Here is an 18,806-nt window from a genome sequence, read left to right as displayed (position 1 = left end):
ACATAAGAAATGAGATGGACCAACCATCATCGAGGAGAGATAACGTGGGAGGTAAAAAAATCTAAAATAACGTATTCTATATTATTTTTACTTGATAACATGTGAAGTGATTAATGTAATTATAAAATTGTGTATTACATTTTCATATTTATTATAAATCTTGTCCATTGCATGTAGGTGCACGTGAGAAGATCGAGTTATGGTGCCAAATACATATATTTAATAGAAGTAGTAAATAAATTGTATTCAGTGTTGTATTGTTTTAAATATGTTTGAATATCATGTGTTTTGACTTATTTGACTTTATTTAATAATTATAATTAGGTTTTTCATTACTATAAATTTATCCGTAAATTTATTATTAAACGACTAATAAATCGCATACAATTACAGACATAATACAAGTTAATTAATTCTGATTAGTACTGTACGACGTATGGTGGGAATGGTAGGCCCTGAAGCACATCTGCAGCTTGTCTGCTGACATGGATACTTGTTGCACTCTATCAGGACAAAGAAGGGTAATTTTAGACCATACCCAATATGCAATAACATACAACAGAATTACAGAAATTGTCAAATGATGAGAAAAATTAAGTACAACAAATAAAATAATCATAAAAGTGTAAAAATACCCAGCAATATCTGAACAGGCCCACACAAATCGACCTTTAATCTCATTGATGTATCACACATATTTCTGTAAAGATATGCCAACATACAGAACCCCAGCTAAATGTATTAACCATTTCTGTGTCCTCAAGAAACTACAAGTACATAAGTTTCACAGTAGCAGCTTCTAAGTCCAGAAACATACAGCTACCAATGATCATTAATGCAACACAACGGGAATATTGTGTCACGTCCTCTTCAATGATTTGATCATTTATCATATTATTTAGCCAATGGTTTCGCAAAGCGGTCAGATAAAGATGTTCACCTTTAATCTGAGAAGATGTAGGCGTAAAACACAACCCCTTTTAACGGGTTTCGAAGATAAAAATCCTTTCTTAGCGCATAAACTAACTTATGGAAATCCCTGAGCTCAATTTGATTATTCTTTGTTACTAAGCAGATGAACCATGGCTTATAATTCATCAATCAGATATATGAAAGAACTTTTCAAGTAACAAGAGACCCTCTCCTCTCTCACAATTAACTGATTCTCAGACCTATCCGCCTCCTAGACTAATGTTATTCTTAGATCTTGTTCGCGAGATTGAGCAAAAGAAAGATATTTCTAGATTGTTCTGTTGTTGTAACGTATGTTTGTCGTACGCGATATCTACACCAATGATGGGCATGCCATCAATTTGCAACCCCCAAATAAGGGCAACGTCCTGTAGAGTGATTGTTGCCTCGCCAAATGTAAGGTGAAATGTGTTTGTCTCCCAATGCCATCTCTCGACGATGGTTGTAAGCAAATGATTATCACAATTTTTAATAGAACCACACTGAATGATACCATAGAAATCCATGCGTGCTAGACATAGGCGGACACGGAGATGAATCCCAGCATTATGCAATCTCCAAAGACATTTGTCAGACCGACGTGGTGCATCCATGTTTTCAGCATTGATATTATTTGATATTTGTCTACCTCGTAAATACAACACATTATCCGTATTTTCAGCCATCTTGCAAACAAAAAATCATTATATAACAAATAATATATTTTTTATCAATAAAATGTAACTACATATTTTATATTAAACGAATTTATTTATAATTTGCGGATGTAAATAATAAACGTATATCCTGAATTGGTAAATGTGATAAAAGATGATAAGATTCTTTTAAAAATAAATAATAATTTATAATATGTAAGTAAACTAATCACGGTAAATAATTATATTGTCTTTACTTATAATAATAACAAATAATTATAATAATAACAATAGTAATAAGAATAACTATAAATATTTTAGTTCTACTAATCTAAAAATATTCTAATTAAAATAATTGTAATTATTATTATTACTATTGTTATTATTTAAAACTATTATGATTTAAGATTATTATTAATATAAATAAAAACGAATAGTGAAATCATTAATATCATAATATATTAATATTTTTCATTGAAATCAAAATTTGTTTAAGCGTGGATGCAAAAATTAGTACACAATTAATACTATTATTATCTAAATTTAATAACTATAAATAAAAATATTTAAATTACTGTCACTAATATTACTGATATAATTTTTTTAATAAAAACTTATGTTAAGGATGAATGAGATAAAGCCATTATTTTCAAATTTTGAAAGGGGCCGTGAAAATCTATAATTTGTTTAATTCCCAAACAACTACATGGTAAAGAATAAAAATTCAACATAAAACTTTGGTGTAATTTCCTGTACATTATATTACATAATATGAAAATAGGAAACAAACAATTTGCATTTATAAAGTTTATCCAAATTAGTCAATTGACGTCGAAGAAACTTAAATGAATTAGTTATTTGAAAATGAATTTTATGTTGTAAAAATATTAATCAGCAATACATAGAAAATAGATAATAACTTCTTGTAATAATAAAATTACGCATATTTGTCTACTTGTCTTTTAATATCTCCAAATAGGCTTCTTTAAATTAATTGTAATTGTAATGGCACATACGTCATTGATTTATGAGAAGTTATGTCGGGAAATTAATTATGATGTAGAATTTAGAAACTAATCTTAGTATATTTTTTAAATTTTAAAGTACTTTTTTTTTTAAAGATTTGATCTTTTAAATCAACTTACTGTAGCAACATAAATGTAAATAATGTGTGAGATTTAATAACTATAAATAAAAATATTTAAATTATTGTCATTAGTATTACTAATGTAATTTTTTAATAAAATCCATGTATTTTTTTTAGTAAAATAAATGTTTTTATCACTACATTAAGCTAAGTTTCATAATATTAATTGTGTCAATAATGAAATTCAGTCAATCAAACTTAGTTCAATAAATCAACGAACAATATAATTAAAAAAAACCATTAACAATAATTCTTAAGATTCTCTCGTATGAAATAAATGGTCAAATCAACGAACAATATAATAACATGTCAATGTTAAACATTTTTATAAAAAATACATCATAAAACAACCTTAATTCAATAATAATAAAATAATTAATACATGAAAATTTTCGATAACAAAAAACTTATGAACACAATGTCCGACCAATAAGAAATTTAACTAACAGAAAATGTCGCAGAAAAAACGAAACGAAAAAAAAAAAACCAACGGATCAGAAGAAGTACGGAAGACTTGCGCTAAAAAAATCCGAAGACCGGTGTTGTTCAAATTGTAAGTGATCGGCACAATTTAACTAAGTAGGAAGTGTCCCGGATTCAAAATCCGCGACACCAGAGTTGATTCAATTTTTTTTCTAAAAAAAAAATACATTAATGAAGTCGGGGTCACGGATTTTTTAAAAAAACCCGTAGTTGTTACAGAAGCAAAAAATTGTGGCTGCTGGGATTCGAGCCCAGGTCTCCACGGCCACAACGTGGAATTCTCACCACTAAACTACAGCCACTTTTTGTCTAGTACGATTTTATTTATTACATATATCTTAAATAATTTGAGTTATTTTTTTAATCACTGAGAAACCCCTCGTCCTTTTAACATAAATATCAGATATTTATATTCAAAAATTATATATCAATTTCTTTTATTTAATAATTACAGTTGTTTCGATTTAAATCCACTCTATATCAAATTAAATTGTATCGACAAAAACGGGGCGAGAATATTTTTTGAAAAACACAACGCTAGTCTTTTTGGAGATGAGTTTATACCCTTTCGATATATTAGGTAAAAAAATGTTTCCTTTTAATATCTTATGGTTTCTTTCGTCCATGTCAACGTTCAAGTTTTGGACCCCAAAAGTCCTCGAGAAGCTTCAGTCAGGCTTGACCATTGAAACCAAGATCCACTCCTGCTCGTGCCATCTGACTTTTACTAATAAAAACATATTATGTCCCCTTTAATTAATGTTAATATTTCTATAAATATTCACTCAAATAACATTTCTTTTCTAAAAAACCACTTTCATAGTTATCAAAATGACCGATGCCCCCTTGAGCTAGCTTTTAGGTTGAGTTAAGTCCAAGTTCTAATCTTAACATGGTATCAGAGCTCATGTTTCACCGTTATGTGTTGGATTTCCCATAGTTGGGTCACTCGTTCTGCCCATAATTGGGTAATTTGTAAACTTCACGCTCCAGATGTTCAATCCTGAGCGTAAAAGGGGTGTGTTAATTGTCCCACATCGGTTGGATAAAATACCTGGGAGTTGTATATATGGTCTTGGACAATCCTCCCCCTTGAGCTAGCTTTTGGGGTTAAGTTAGGTCCAAGTTCCAATCTTAACAAGAACATATGATCAAAGTGTTGGATCTCGGTTTTCTCGTGCCCAAACGCAACAGAAGTTTTAAAATTTTTATTTTATTTTGACAATCAAAATATATTAGTTTTGAGCACTCGGTTTATTATAATGAAGCATACATAGGATGTTAGAATTTATACATTCGGTAAAAATTTCACAAGGCTCCAACTATTCCGGAGTTAGCGGAGATGGCTCTTGTTGTAAATTCCTTCGAGCTTTCTTCGATCTCCAATCAAGTCCACGACTGGAATATTTATTGCTCGTCTAACTTGCACTAGAAATTATAGAAGATTTTGTTCGTATAGATAGAACACAATTTTTGTTTAAAACCTTTTGAGAGCACAAAGAAATTGGAAGAGCCGAAACGAAATTTTTTTCTAAGAAAAAGTTTCGGATGTCTTTTTGTCCAATAAGAATCAAAATCCTTATTCCCCTTTTTCGAAGCTTCGGTGATCTCATACAATCAATTAATCAAAGTAACAAATATATTATTAATTTAATTAACTAATTGTCATTTTCTTAATTAATCAAATTAAATAAGTAATGGATCTCAATAAAATCCATGACTCACGAGAATAGCACACAACAAATCATCCAATATTTTTTTTTTTTATGTGTAAGTTTATAAATCATGGTATCATGAATATTTTCATATTACATAAATTAATACCATATTTTATAAAAACTTAATATGCTATATTTTAATTCAATTAAATTACAATTTAATTATTAAAGTCCATTTGAACTTTAATAAATTAGCATGATGGATTTATACTCTTACAAGTTCGTGATACATGCTTTCATTATATTAATCTCATCATAATCCCGATCGACGATCCAATATCATCGATGTGACAAATTCAATTTGTTTGTTATTATGATGCACGCTTTAATTTCGAGATCACCAAAATCTAAATAAGACATGTGTACTTCTTTTGACTGTCTTTAGCAGTCAAGCTCTCAAAATTTCTATAAGCTTTTATAAACTTTATTTATAAGCTTATTAATTGATCATATCAAACTTATTTCTTATAAATTTAACTCATTGAATTTATTATCTAAACGGGAACAAGTAAATCAGTGCTTATATGACTCTCAATGATTCAGGGATACAGTTATTTGTGGGTTTACAATTCTTTGTGATTCAGGACATGATCCTTTATTCGGGCTTACCCTAATTAGCCTCATTCTATGTATCAACTATTGATCATGAGAATGTTAGAAACCATATTTCTGATTAAACCCATCGAATCATGGTAATAGCATCTAGTAGCATCGCCCCATGATTCCCTAGGTATCACTGATAGTGCCTGAAAAAATCAGTCGATTATGATTAACGTACAGTACGGTTCCTTCATCTCATATATCCCGATCAAATCTGAAATCATTGGTTCCTCTTAGGTCGCATAATAATTTGATAACTGTGTGATACATATAATAGTGGCATCGCATGTATTATTAGAGAACTCCTTCTCCAACGTACATCTCATACTCTGGCCAGAGATTTCACGCACAATTATTTCATCAGATCACATAGGATATCCATACCCATAGGTGAGCGGTGAATCCCCGACTACAATGCACTGGCTCCTATATGTGTCGCAACTGTAGCCAACCTCGTCACTTGATGACTTTCCTGGAGTCGGTATACGAGTCAAAGCACAGCCCTAGCATATAGAGCCTCAGTGTTGTCCCGAGTCATAAAGACTAATGGTGTACAATGATAACCACAGACATATCCTCTCGATGAATGATAGCCACTTGGAAAGTTCGAGGGAGGGTAGTTCGGTATAATCATCATATAACTACTCATCTTCATGTTTGAACATCTCTATGCCTTTACCAAGAAACATGGTACACAACATCACAGATGCTATTCTCGAGCTCAAACGACCTTTATACATGTTTTAGGAGGCTGAATCGACTAGGAACAAATTTAGATTATACAGTATTTACAAATGAGTTTCAATATCGAATTACGATTCATTTGTATTAAAGTGTAATCAAGATCTTCATCTATGTTTTTCGCATGGGTATACAGATAAAGAAATAACAAACCATGAAATAATGAATTATATTAAAATAAAGATTGTTTATTACACTTGAGTCAATAAAATCCCTAGCCAACATTTAGCTTAGAGGGCATATACTCTAACACAAAGAAGCTGATCTTGATGGAGATGGCTTTGTCAACTTTGATGAATTTATGAGGACGACGACAATGACGATGAAGATGACATCATCCATTTGATTATAATATTTAACTTGGCATGAGATGATTTTAATTGTCCCCTTCTTAGAATAAAAAGTGAAAAACATTTTGTATATACACAATTTTCCCACACTATGATGATAATTAGGTGTTTAAAATAATTTGCATTAGTCAAAACTGTTATATATTATTGTATCTGTGAATTATGATAACCTATTAAGAATTTTTATTAAGGTTAAATTAATAACGAAAAAACTTCCTTAAAAAATAAATATAATGTAAAAATAACAAAAAAAAGAAAGTGTCCCTTGAAGCAAAGTCGTATCAAAAACTTTTATGGGTAAATCATAGAAAAATCGCATATAAAAAAAAGTAAAACTGATGTTCAGTCTTATTCTATGTTAGAAGTCTTGGCCCCGGCCCGTACATATTGGTGTGCCATCCTCGTGGTAAAAGTGGCGTGTAATCTTCCATACGTAGCTCACATTTCATTCCAAAGATTGTTCAATCCATTGGATCATCACGTGATTCAAGAGATCAAGTACAACAAGAGAGACATCAAGGACTGATATTTGTGGAGGTGGGAATGGTCTAAGGCACGACAGACGACCAGGATTAGATTTACGGCAAGAGTTGACGCAAAAATAAGACAGTTGCAAGGGAGATTGCAGAAGAAGTATTTATCTCATAGTAAAAACCCAACAAACTTGATCATTTAACATGCTTTTAAAATTCTTGATAGCGCAGTTTGTATTTGACTTCTTTTTGGCCTTTATTGATTCATTGAATGATGATGATCAGGTAAATCGAGTCAGCTGTGTGGGCGATTCACCAGGCTAGGTAAACTTTTATCGGAATACTTGAGACCGTGTAGATAGTCTTCTCACTGAATGATTTGCACGATGTTGGAACTTTTCAAGTTCGCAATATTGATTTTGATGATAACAAAACTTGTTAACTGTGTTACTAATTATCTACCTTAGTGTGCAGCATCTAGGATCACTCACGAGATGTTTACGTCGCAAAACTAAAGACCCAAATAATCGCAGAAAATGAATCAATCTAACTGGTTACATCCATTGAGCAGTTTAGCTGATTGTCCAGTTGTTAGGTGATTCAGCAGGAAAACCTCATAAGCCTGGCCAGCCGAAAGAGTGTTCAACTGATGAAGAAACCCAGCTGATCAGTCCAATTGAACGAGTGTGAAATCAGTTCAACTGACGAGTCAACTGATTTCACCAGCCCAACTAAAAGATCAATTCAACTGACCAGTTCGAATCATCGGTTGGAATCTTTCAATTATGGATGAAGACAAACTATTTCAAGTGGAATCCAACTGTACGTGAATGTACAAAGCCATTATCCAGTCAAAGGACAAATAATGGACGTTGCATCAGTGCATTAAAGACAAAACGTTTCAGAAGGGCAGTAAAAAGTCGAGACACAAAGTCCAAGAAATGAATTCAAGATGCAACAGATGCAATAAATGAGTCTCACTGTACGATCAGTTTTCCCGCCAATATAAAGAGAAGATCGGTGAAGACTCAAATATATAAGACTCAAATATATACAACTCAGATATACAACTCAAGAGAGAAAAAGAAAAGGGCACGCTTCAAAGTGATATCAGCTTAAGAGAAGCATTTAGCCCAGTCGAGAGAACTCTTTACAGATATATCAGCTTAGATTAGAAGCGTATTTCCCTCAGTGTGTGAGAACATCCTTGTTCAGTTCTCACACACACAAACACTCTCAACCACTCAAATACAGTCTTGCACAAAGACATTAAAATTGTGTATGTAGTCTTTCTGACATAGACATTAAAAAAGTGTTGACTAGAAGGTACTGCCTTCAGTCTAAGTATAGGAATTCAGTTTAGGAAGTGGGTAAGTCCTAACTTAGTGGGTTTGTACAAGTAGTTATATAAATCAAAGTCTTCTAGTGGATCCTATCCGAAGAGGTGGAAGGGGTGACGTAGGAGCAGTTGAAGTCTCCGAACATCATAAACATATCTTGTATATTTAACTGATTAACTATTGCTTTCAAACTGTTTTGATCAGTTGGAGTATTCGTCAGTTCAGTTGACGCCATAACTGAATTGAAGAATGAAAAAACTAATCTGTCTTTATTCGGTTAGTCAGTTTACATAAGTTAAATTGTTTTCTATTAAATCAGTATTCTTCACGAAGGATTACTTCGAGTTTCTTCCACTTGGTTTAAACCAAACTCGATTTAATTCATCGGTGTTAATATTATTAGAACACGAGCTATTGCAGCTCATCGGAGAATATTTTGTTCGAAGCATACCAAAGATGTTTAGCAAACAATCCTTCACACGATATTAAGAATAAATAACGTTAGTGAGGTTCCAGAAGGTTTTCAGTCATAGCCACTCTGACACTCAAGTAAATTAAGTGTTTTTCGCAAAGAAAAATGCAATATAGAGAATGTATATTGAGTATTTGTGCAAAAAAATTAAGTGAACAGACCATTTTAGGATCAAGTAAGCATGGGTATTTATAGGAGAAAAGGTAACGATAAATTTGTTTTCAGTGCTCGGTTACTACATATGGCAAGATGAGTGCTCATGCCTTGTCTTTTGATACTGCCACATCTGACATCTAATAGTGCCTCTAGTATAGTCACATCATCACTACGGGCGCTGAATGACATGTCATTGATTTCGAAGCATGTCATCCCATATCTGTGGACCTGGAATTGGCACTTGCACTGAGGTTCTCAAATAAATGATCGTGGTGTGAGAACGAGGACAGAACGCTGGATCCTACAAGTCCTATTACACTGTCTGGGCTAAGTTGAGAGCCCGAGCTCACTCGAGCATGTGCTGGTCTGATCAACTTCTATGGTGTTTCAAACCCAAAGATTATTTATAAAAGAGCACTTCCTTCCCCCGAGTTGGATCTTACCCGAATTTTCTTATCATTCGACCAATCCCCGGCCCGAGTCCCAGGATGACCTGCGTGCATCTCGGGGTATCACCAATCCATCCTTAAATATTCGGGCTAGAGTCTCACTCGCTGTCCCGAGAGGATAAATTGGACTCGGGCTGGAAATTAGTTTATATATTTGAATTTGAGCATGCTAATGCTGACGTCTGCATGACGCGAGCACTAATAGTAAAAAAGACAGGTGTCTGACATATGTCACTTCACATTCCAGACTCGTATTTTCAAATACATTATGCAATTTTCGAGGTACATCTCGTCCCCTTTTTTTATTCTAAGATCAATGGTTTATATCACTTTCCCTCGAATATAAATATCGATAGAGCAACCCCATTTCACACTTTTGCATCTTCACACTCAGCTTTCCTCCTTATGAGATTCCGGCATCCCTTGCTTCTTCTCCGGTGAACTCATGTTCTTCTTACCGACCAGCTTTTCCTCTTTCTTTTCCCAATCATGTCAAACTCTACTTCTGGTGCTAACGTTTGTAGCTCCTTGGACCTGGAGTCTACCACATTGCATTCCGACTCCACCCTTTATGTTCATCTCGCTCCTTTTTCCGACGACACTTCTAAAAAACCATAATTGACCTTCCTTCCAAGAAATCCAAAAAATCCCAAAACCACCCATCAGGCTTCTGGGCTTTTCTGGGCCATAGAGAAGGGCAAGGTCAAAGCCCGTGCTTCCGGCAAAGCCTCTTTTTAGATGGGGTTTCCTTGGCAGGGGTGTGTCTTGTAAAGAGTGTCACTTCCCCAGCCGAGGGCGCCCATCTTCTGGGTCTGGGCCTTAATCACAAACTATTTGAGGGTTACTACCAGAGCCTTCTCGATAAGTTTCTTTACCTCTGATTCCATCTTTTATTTTCTTAGCAATTTTTCTAACTTAGCTTTTGTTTACACAAGGCCTCCGAATGCTCGTAGCTGCATATGAAGAGGTTGCTTCCATGGCCAAGTGACAGGGGAGCAGAGCTCGAGTCATTAGTGAGCTACACAGCCAGCCAGGTCAAGGGCGAGCTGGAGCTTGACCCTGTTGTTGCATGACAAGATCGTGATCAGGCTAAGGGCGACCTCAGAGGTGGCCTACCAATAGTTAAAGGTAGCCCAGTCGAGCCTAAAGAAGACCTAGGTAGAGGCTGAGGTTGACTATGCTAGGGCAGACGTTCCGAGTATCGAGCTCTTAGCTTCAAAGGCACGAGCCCAGGTCATGGTTGAAGAGATGGATAAACACATGGCTCGGGCTGATGATGCAGAATCTACCCTGGCTACCCAGTGGCCGTTTGAGAACGGGTGGAGGGCTTTCTTTCTTCTGACTCCATAATTCATAAAGGTTGTGGATGACCATAGCTACTCTTACTTCGTGACCGGCTTCGACAAAAGCTAAGAGCAGTTCGAAGAAACAGGTCTTCTACTAGAGTATAGAGAGGGCTTTCCGAATCTGGATAAGGTCATTGCATCCCTCCCAATTGACAATGAAAAGAAGGGGTAAGAGGAAGACTCAGATGCCGAGGAGTCCGTATAGTTTAGGTTTTTTTATTTGTGTATTCTGCATTTTGGCCGTCGGGCTTTTCTTTTACATTTTCTCATTGTTTAACAAAATTGCTTTCTTTATCTCTATTTTTGCTTTACTTAACTTAACTGATAAATAGAATAGACTAAAATAAACAAATTCCAAAAAATTATAAGTGTCGAGAAGTAACTGGACCTTCAAGATTAAGCTAATATAACTCGGACATTTTGAGAGATGAACTTAAAACTTGAAAAATCTTCAAAGTGTCAGAAAACCAGGCTTTCAAGATTAAGATAATATAGCTTGGACACCTTGAGAAATTAACTTGAAGATTGAAAAATATTTTTAGTATTAGAAAACAACCAGACTGATTTAATTCCTTAACACTTGGTTGGATATAGATAAAGCATCGAGACCTCATGCTTCCTGGGCAGCATAAGAATAAAGTGTCGGGGCCTGAAAACTCTCGTGTTTTAACATTAAGTCGGGGTCTGCATACCTCCAAGACCTATATAAGATAAATTGCAATGGACCTCAAATTTACGGGCTTTGATAACGAGGCCTTATGCCTCCCGAACTTATATAAGATAAACTGTTGGGGCCTAAAAAATCCAAATCTTTGATAGGAAGGCAGGGCCTCATGCCTCCAGGGCTTATATAAGATAAAAGCTTCGGGGCCCCAAAACTCTCGGGCTTTGATAAGAAGCCAGTGCCTCATGCATCCCGCGCTTATATGAGATAAAGTGACAGGGTGTAAAAACCCCGGGCTTTGATAGGAAACCAGGGCTTCATGCCTTTCGGGCCTATATAAGATAAAGTGTCAGGACCTCAAAACTCTTGAGCTTTAATATGCTTTCACGCATATTTGAAATGGAAAGATAACTTCATCAATAATATGATGATTAAGACGTTCCAGGGTCTTTTGCGAGATTGGATCTTGTTATCTTCTAAATATATTTCTCATGAACTAACTTTTTGAATGACTTTGCAAGGTCCCTCCCGTTTGGCTTCTAATTTGCCAACGTCTCCGGATCAGTTGGTTTTTTAAGACAAGATCGCCAACTTGAAAATCTCGGGGTCAGACCCGCTTGTTATATGCTCTTATGGCCCGACTTCATCAGCTCTTTTTCTTATTTATTCCACATGTTTTAACTTTTAAACCGGGCTGCATCATTTTTTTCAATGTAGCTTCGACTTGAGTGAATTTTTCCCAATCTTAGCCAGTAAGATCCATACACCAAACCAAAAGGCGTTTCTCAGTAGCACGTTTCTTAATAGCAATACGGTGAGTGGTTCAATGAGCTCATAAAATACTTGACACTTCTTATACCCAAGCTTTCTCAATTTCTTACAGCCTGGCTCTCAAAGCTTGAACTATTGTGTGGTTGGTGGCCTCAGTTCGCCCAATAGTTTGTGGGTAGGCAACTGAAGTGAAAGACTGGACAATCTTCATTTTTTCATAGTAGGAGTCACTTTCCATCCCTGAAACTTCCAACTATTGTCAGATATCAATTTCCTCGACAGCCCGAATCGACAAACTATGTTCATCCACAAAAATTTCAATACTTTATCTTCTGTGATTCTGGCCAGGGGATCAGCCTCAATCCACTTGGAGAAATAATCAGTTGTAACCAACAGAAACTTCTTTTGCGCTGGGGCTATTTGAAGGGGTCCTACAATATCCAGGTCCCACTGATCAAATGGGCAGGATGCTTGGATAAGTTTCATGACTGAGACCGGACTATTAAAGAAATTGTCATGTCGTTGGCATCCTTCACAAGCTCGGACTATTTGAATAGGATCTGAGTTCATATTGGGCCAACAAAAACCGGCTATCAATGCTTTTCGTGAGTGTATGGTCCCCATAAAACCCTTGATGAATTTCTATAAGTACATTCTTAGCTTCTTCCTCAGTCAAACATTGGAGCATCGAGCCCTAATATGACAGTCGATACAACACCCCATTTGACACAAAGAAACGAGGAGCTTGTATTTTGATTTTCTGAGCCCGTCCCATATCCTCGGGCAACAGAGTTGTCAAAATATATTAGAGTAGAGTTGTCATCCTTGCGCCATCCTGGGGGTCCACTGAATCAGTCTCTATCATAGTCAGGAGCTCGGTGTGATGAATAACACTTCTTTCATTAACTTCGGCTAGAAAAGATGCCATTTATGGCCATGGTATTGACCTTTGTATTTTATTCTCTCGGGATTTGCTGCACAATCCAATCAGTAAATTTTTTCCACAAATCCTGAATAGTCCTCAAATAGTTCCTCAATCTCTCTTCCCTAACTTCATAAGAGCCTTTCATCTGCTGAGTGACCAACTATGAATCTAAATAAATTATATCCAGTTTCCCAGGCTGCTCTCATTCTGGTTATAACATATTCATATTCAGGTTCATTTTTAAAGCTAAAAATCCAATCTCACAGCAACTTTGTTCTTTTCTCCACTTGCTGGGAATAAAACAATTCATGCTCCACTTCTTTCCTTGTTAGTAGCACCATCCACAAATATTCTTCATACTTATTCTTGGTCGAGCTGAGTCATTTCGGTCAGGAAGTCTGTCATGGCTCGAGCTTTGATCACAGCCCTCGGTTGGTACGCGATATCATACTCTCCCAGTTTTACCGTCCACTTCACTAATCTTCTCGAGATATCCGGGTTGGTTATGATTCTCCCGAGTGGGTTGTTAGTGAGGGCAATAATAGGATTATAAAAATGTAGGGTCAAATTTTTTGTTGTAAAGCCCAAGGCCAAGGCTCTCTTCTCGAGCTCATCAGGTCCTCTAAAGGCATGACTTACATAATAAAACACGCTTTTGATCAATTTTTTATTCCCGGATAAGGACCGAGCTAACAGCATGCTCGGTGGCAGACAGGTAAACCCACAATCTTTCTCCCGGATCAGGTTTCACCATAATGGGTAGCCCGGCCGGGTGATTTTTCATATCCTGGAAAGCTTTTTCAAATTATCATCCCACCCAAATTTCTAGGCTTTTCTCAATAGTCCAAAGAAAGGATAACTGCGATGTGCTGATCTATATATGAATCGGGACAAAGCAGCCATCCTCCCTGTGACCTTCTGCATTTCTTTAACAGTATTGGTGGATGTCATCTCCATGATAGGTTTTACCTTTTTTGGGTTGACCTCAATCCCCTTCTTAGTGACCATGAATTCGAGAAATATGCCACTTTTAATCCCAAATGTACTCTTGAATGAATTCTGAAGAACCTAAAGGGGGGGTGAATAGGTTCTTTTAGGCCCTTTAGCGTTTTTAAAACGAGTTTGCAAAAATTGCAAGCGGAAGACTTGAGGGACAATCACAAATAAAATGAATGCGTAAAGTAAGTGCGTAAAATAAGTAAATGCGTAAAGTAAAGAGGGATAGAGATGTTTATGGAAGTTCGACGAAGAATCGTCTACGTCTCCCCTTCTCGATGAGGATCGAGGTATCACTATATCGACTTGGCTTTAGGAGCTCCAAGCTAGCTTTTACAACCACGCCTCGATGCGTCTACTTGGCCTTGAGGGCTCCAAGGATAGCCACGAACTTTACAACCCACTCGAGAGTATTACTTTCACTCTTTTTCTACAACTCTTTTGATATTACAACTCTTTTAATCAACGCACACAAGAGATAGTAGAAAGCTTTGTAAGAGACAGGAGAGTGGAGTGGGATATATGAAAATGCATCCTCAAAGGCCTATTTATACTAGTCTTGGACGCCAAGGTTCGGATCTTCTGTTTATGCTTCGGAACGTCCGATGTGATTGAAATCAATTTCCGTAATTTTGGGATGACTTCGGATCGTCCGTTCTTGACTTCGTAGGGTCCGAACATGCGCTTCGGATGGACCGATCAAACTTCGTATCTTCCGAACAGTTCTTTCAGACAGTGTGTGAACAGCTTCGGAAGGTCCGAACTCAAGTTCGTACCGTCCGAACATTCCCGCGTTTCCGGAGATTTGAAATCTTCAACACTTCGTAGCGTCCGAAATGTCCTTCGTAGCGTCCGAAATCTTACTCGATCAATCAGTCATATCAATTTGTCTCCGCATTGAAGTGATTTGATTGCTTGTGTTCGGAACGTCCGATCACGTCTTCGGAACGTCCGAACGCTCTCCTCGCAGCTTCCGAACAGCTTCTATTTTGCTTCTGAATTGCACAATTTCGGACCGTCCGAACCGAATGTCGGATCTTCCGAACGTAACCTGTTCTTAATTTCCTGCATGCCTCAATATAAAACATTAGTACATTTTTAATCCAAGTTTTGGTATCATCAAAACAAAAACTTTGGGATATGTTACAGCATTAAAACATTAATCTCATCCTCGAGATTTGTATGCGTTTAAGGCGTAACAATCTCCCCCTTTTTGATGATCACAAAACTTGGTTAAAAATTGAGATAACAATAATCAACATAATCGAAATGTTATTAAATAACTCCCCCTTAATCAAATAACAAGTCTAAGAGGTTGAATTAAGGCGAATTTATTTAATAACCAATTAACAGCAATTTTAACCAAATAAATTCTCCCCCTTTTTGTGATAAGCAAAAAGACATAAGTATAAAGAGAGACAAATAAACAGGTAAAATATCCACTAATAAATGCAAGTCTTTTATACAATGATGCATAAAGATAAAATAAACAAAAATAACAAAAAACATAATCTAAGAATCCGCATCCCGCGACTCTCTATGTCTCCTCATCTCAGCCTCGATGGAATCCAGACGCGAAGAAGTCTCGGTATGATGGCGCTCTAAGGTAGACTCTAAAAGAGAAAAACGAGTGTCGAAACGAGTCTCCAATCGCTCGAGATACTCGAAAATCCGATCGTAGGGTCCAGAGGGAGCAGGCGGAGTGAAGCCATGAGGAAGGTCATCCATGGTCATCAAAGGAGTGCTAATAGGGTCGGGAACACGCTGATGGGATGAAGAGGGAATATCAACCGAAGGAGTAGGAGTGGTACCCGTAGTAGGGGGACCAGCGGGAAATCCTCTCGTCTGAACGTGAGGAGGAAGGAGACCGAAGGGAACATGAAAGTGTTCGGTCGGACGATAGGACGCAAAGATGCGATCCTTGTCGATGACCCAAGAGGATAAGGCGGGATTCCAAGAGAGTCCCATCTTAACAACAGTATCATGGTCGATAGTCTCGCGAGGAGAAATAGATAAGGATTCTTCATCTGTAAAGTCAATGCCCAGATGGGCTAGAATCCGGTTAATGAACCGGCCAAATGGAAAAGAGACGCGAGTAGAAGAAGCCGCGTACTCCATGGCGTACATAAGAAAACGGGGAAGGTTAAAAGGACGCTGGGAGACTAAATAATAGAGAATGTACAGATCGAGATATTTGCAAGTGGAGAGGTCTCCACTGCGAGGAACAATAGAAGAAGTGATGAGCTTCAGAACAAGCTGAAGCTGAGGAGAAAGGTCCTTCGCATGAGGACGGTCATCGGCAGGAGTAGGAGGACGACCGAAGATGGTGGTCAAGGCAGTGACTCGATCAAAAGTGGGGTCATTCTCAGTCCAAGACTGAGAAAAGAACTCACTCGGTCCGTCTCGAGGAAGATCGAACCAAGTGGAGAGGTCGGCGGTAGAAAAAGAAATGAACCGACCCTGAACAATGGTAACAACACGAGTGTCATCACCACCAAGAACTAGGGAAAAATTCGCATAGAACTGATGTATGAGAGAGGGGTAGATGAGATCGGGTACGGAAGGTAGAAAGAAGTTTCCCCAACGTTGAGACTCAATAAGAGTAATCAACGTAAAGAAATTTGCACGAAGATAATCGGTGTGAAGGGTACGACCAGGCAGAATGTTACGGGTTTCGAATTCAGGTGGGATAGGACGAGGGTTGGGTGGTTGGGTAAGATCATGATGAAAGGCACCGTGACGAGGGCGAACATTTCGGCCAGCTACGTTACGGCGCGGAGGCATAGTGAGTAGTGAGTGTTTTGTGAGGGGAAAGAAAGAAGGAGTGAATGAGCAAATAAATCAGAGGATCCGAACGCCTATTTATAGGCCATGTTCGGACGGTCCGAACATGAGTTCGGAAGGTCCGGAATTTGAACGGATCGGTTATCTGGCAGTCCGTTCGGACGATCCGATTCAAAATCGGACAATCCGATCATAGAACGGAGGCTACGAAGCGTAAACGGAGAGTCCGAAGTCTGACAATCAGGCATGGGAAGGCGCGAACATTTAATGACATCGGAAGGGGGTTCGGACGATCCGATGTGTGTTCGGATGGTCCGAAGAGTGAATCGGAGGTTCTGGAACCTATGGTCAGGTTCGGACGATCCGAACAGGTTCGGTGGATCCGAGGTGAAACGGAGCATCCGAATAGGAGCGGTGATTCCGAAGTAGCCAAGATGAGGAACACCTAAAATTTAAAATATTTAGCACATAAATGAATGTTGAGCCATAATTATGGATAAATACAATTAATTTGTATTATCCGACATTATAATGCTCACATTAATAATACTCCCCCTCAATTTAACAAATATGTACGAGAGTATTCGACTAGTGTTTACAACTCAATCATGCCAAGTTCACCACGCAAACGAGTAAAAGTAGATTCATCTAGTGGTTTTGTAAAAATATCAGCAATTTGATTCTTGGTGTCAACATAGTGAAGTTCAACATCATTTTGCTCAATGTGATCACGAATGAAATGATGTCGAATGTCAATATGTTTAGTACGAGAATGTTGAACTGGATTCTTTGTTAGACATATGGTGCTTGTATTATCACAAAATATTGGAATTTTTGAAAAAGTAACACCATAGTCGAGTAATTGATACTTCATCCAAAGAATTTGTGCACAACAACTACCGGCAGCCATATACTCGGCCTCGGTCGTTGAAAGTGCAACACAGTTTTGCTTTTTAGAAAACCATGACACCAAGCAATTTCCCAAAAAGAAACAAGTTCCACTAGTGCTCTTTCTATCCACCTTATATCCTCCAAAGTCGGCATCACAGTAAGCTTTTAAATCGAAAAATGAGTTCTTAGAATACCATAATCCGAGATTTGGAGTATTTGAAAGATATTTGAAAATGCGTTTTAAGGCGAATAAGTGTGATTCCTTTGGACATGATTGAAATCGTGCACACAAGCAAACACTAAACATAATGTCAGGTCTACTAGCAGTCGCATAGAGTAGGGAGCCAATCATGCTACGAAATAACTTTTGGTCAACAGGTTTACCTCCCTCATCTTTGTCGAGTCTGACTGTCGTGCTCATAGGTGTGGATGAGGCTTTGGAAGACTCCATCCCAAACTTTTTTAGCATCTCCTTGATGTACTTTCCTTGGTTGACAAAGAAACCATCCTTGCATTGCTTGATTTGGAGACCAAGGAAGTAGTTGAGTTCGCCCATCATGCTCATCTCAAAGTGATCCTGCATAAGCTTAGAAAAATCTCTACACAAGTGTTCATTAGTAGCACCAAAAATAATATCATCTACATATATTTGTACTATCAGCAAATCATTATTTTTAGTCAAGGTAAATAAGGTAATATCAACTTTACCCCTACAAAAACCATGAGACAGCAAAAAAGTAGATAATTTCTCATACCAAGCTCTAGGAGCTTGCTTCAAACCATACAAAGCCTTATCAAGTTTATACACATAATCAGATAAGTGCACATCTTCAAAACCAATAGGTTGCTCAACATACACTTCTTCTTTCAAATCACCATTAAGAAAAGCACTT

The 18,806-nt window shown here is 37.1% G+C and overlaps 1 non-coding gene across 1 annotated transcript; it reads right to left on the bottom strand.

Moving 5' to 3' along the window:
• Nucleotides 1-3,467: 3,467 nt before the first annotated feature.
• TRNAH-GUG (transfer RNA histidin (anticodon GUG)) lies at nt 3,468-3,539 on the bottom strand. The gene has a single exon. It is a non-coding gene; the product is annotated as a tRNA-His (tRNA).
• Between the last annotated feature and the right edge of the window lie 15,267 nt (nt 3,540-18,806).

The sequence above is a fragment of the Primulina eburnea genome, chromosome 1, assembly GCF_022965805.1.
Source record: "Primulina eburnea isolate SZY01 chromosome 1, ASM2296580v1, whole genome shotgun sequence".
NCBI classification, from domain to species: Eukaryota; Viridiplantae; Streptophyta; class Magnoliopsida; order Lamiales; family Gesneriaceae; genus Primulina; species Primulina eburnea.
Note: the sequence above shows the minus strand (reverse complement) of the source record. Positions and strands in the feature narration are given on the sequence as shown.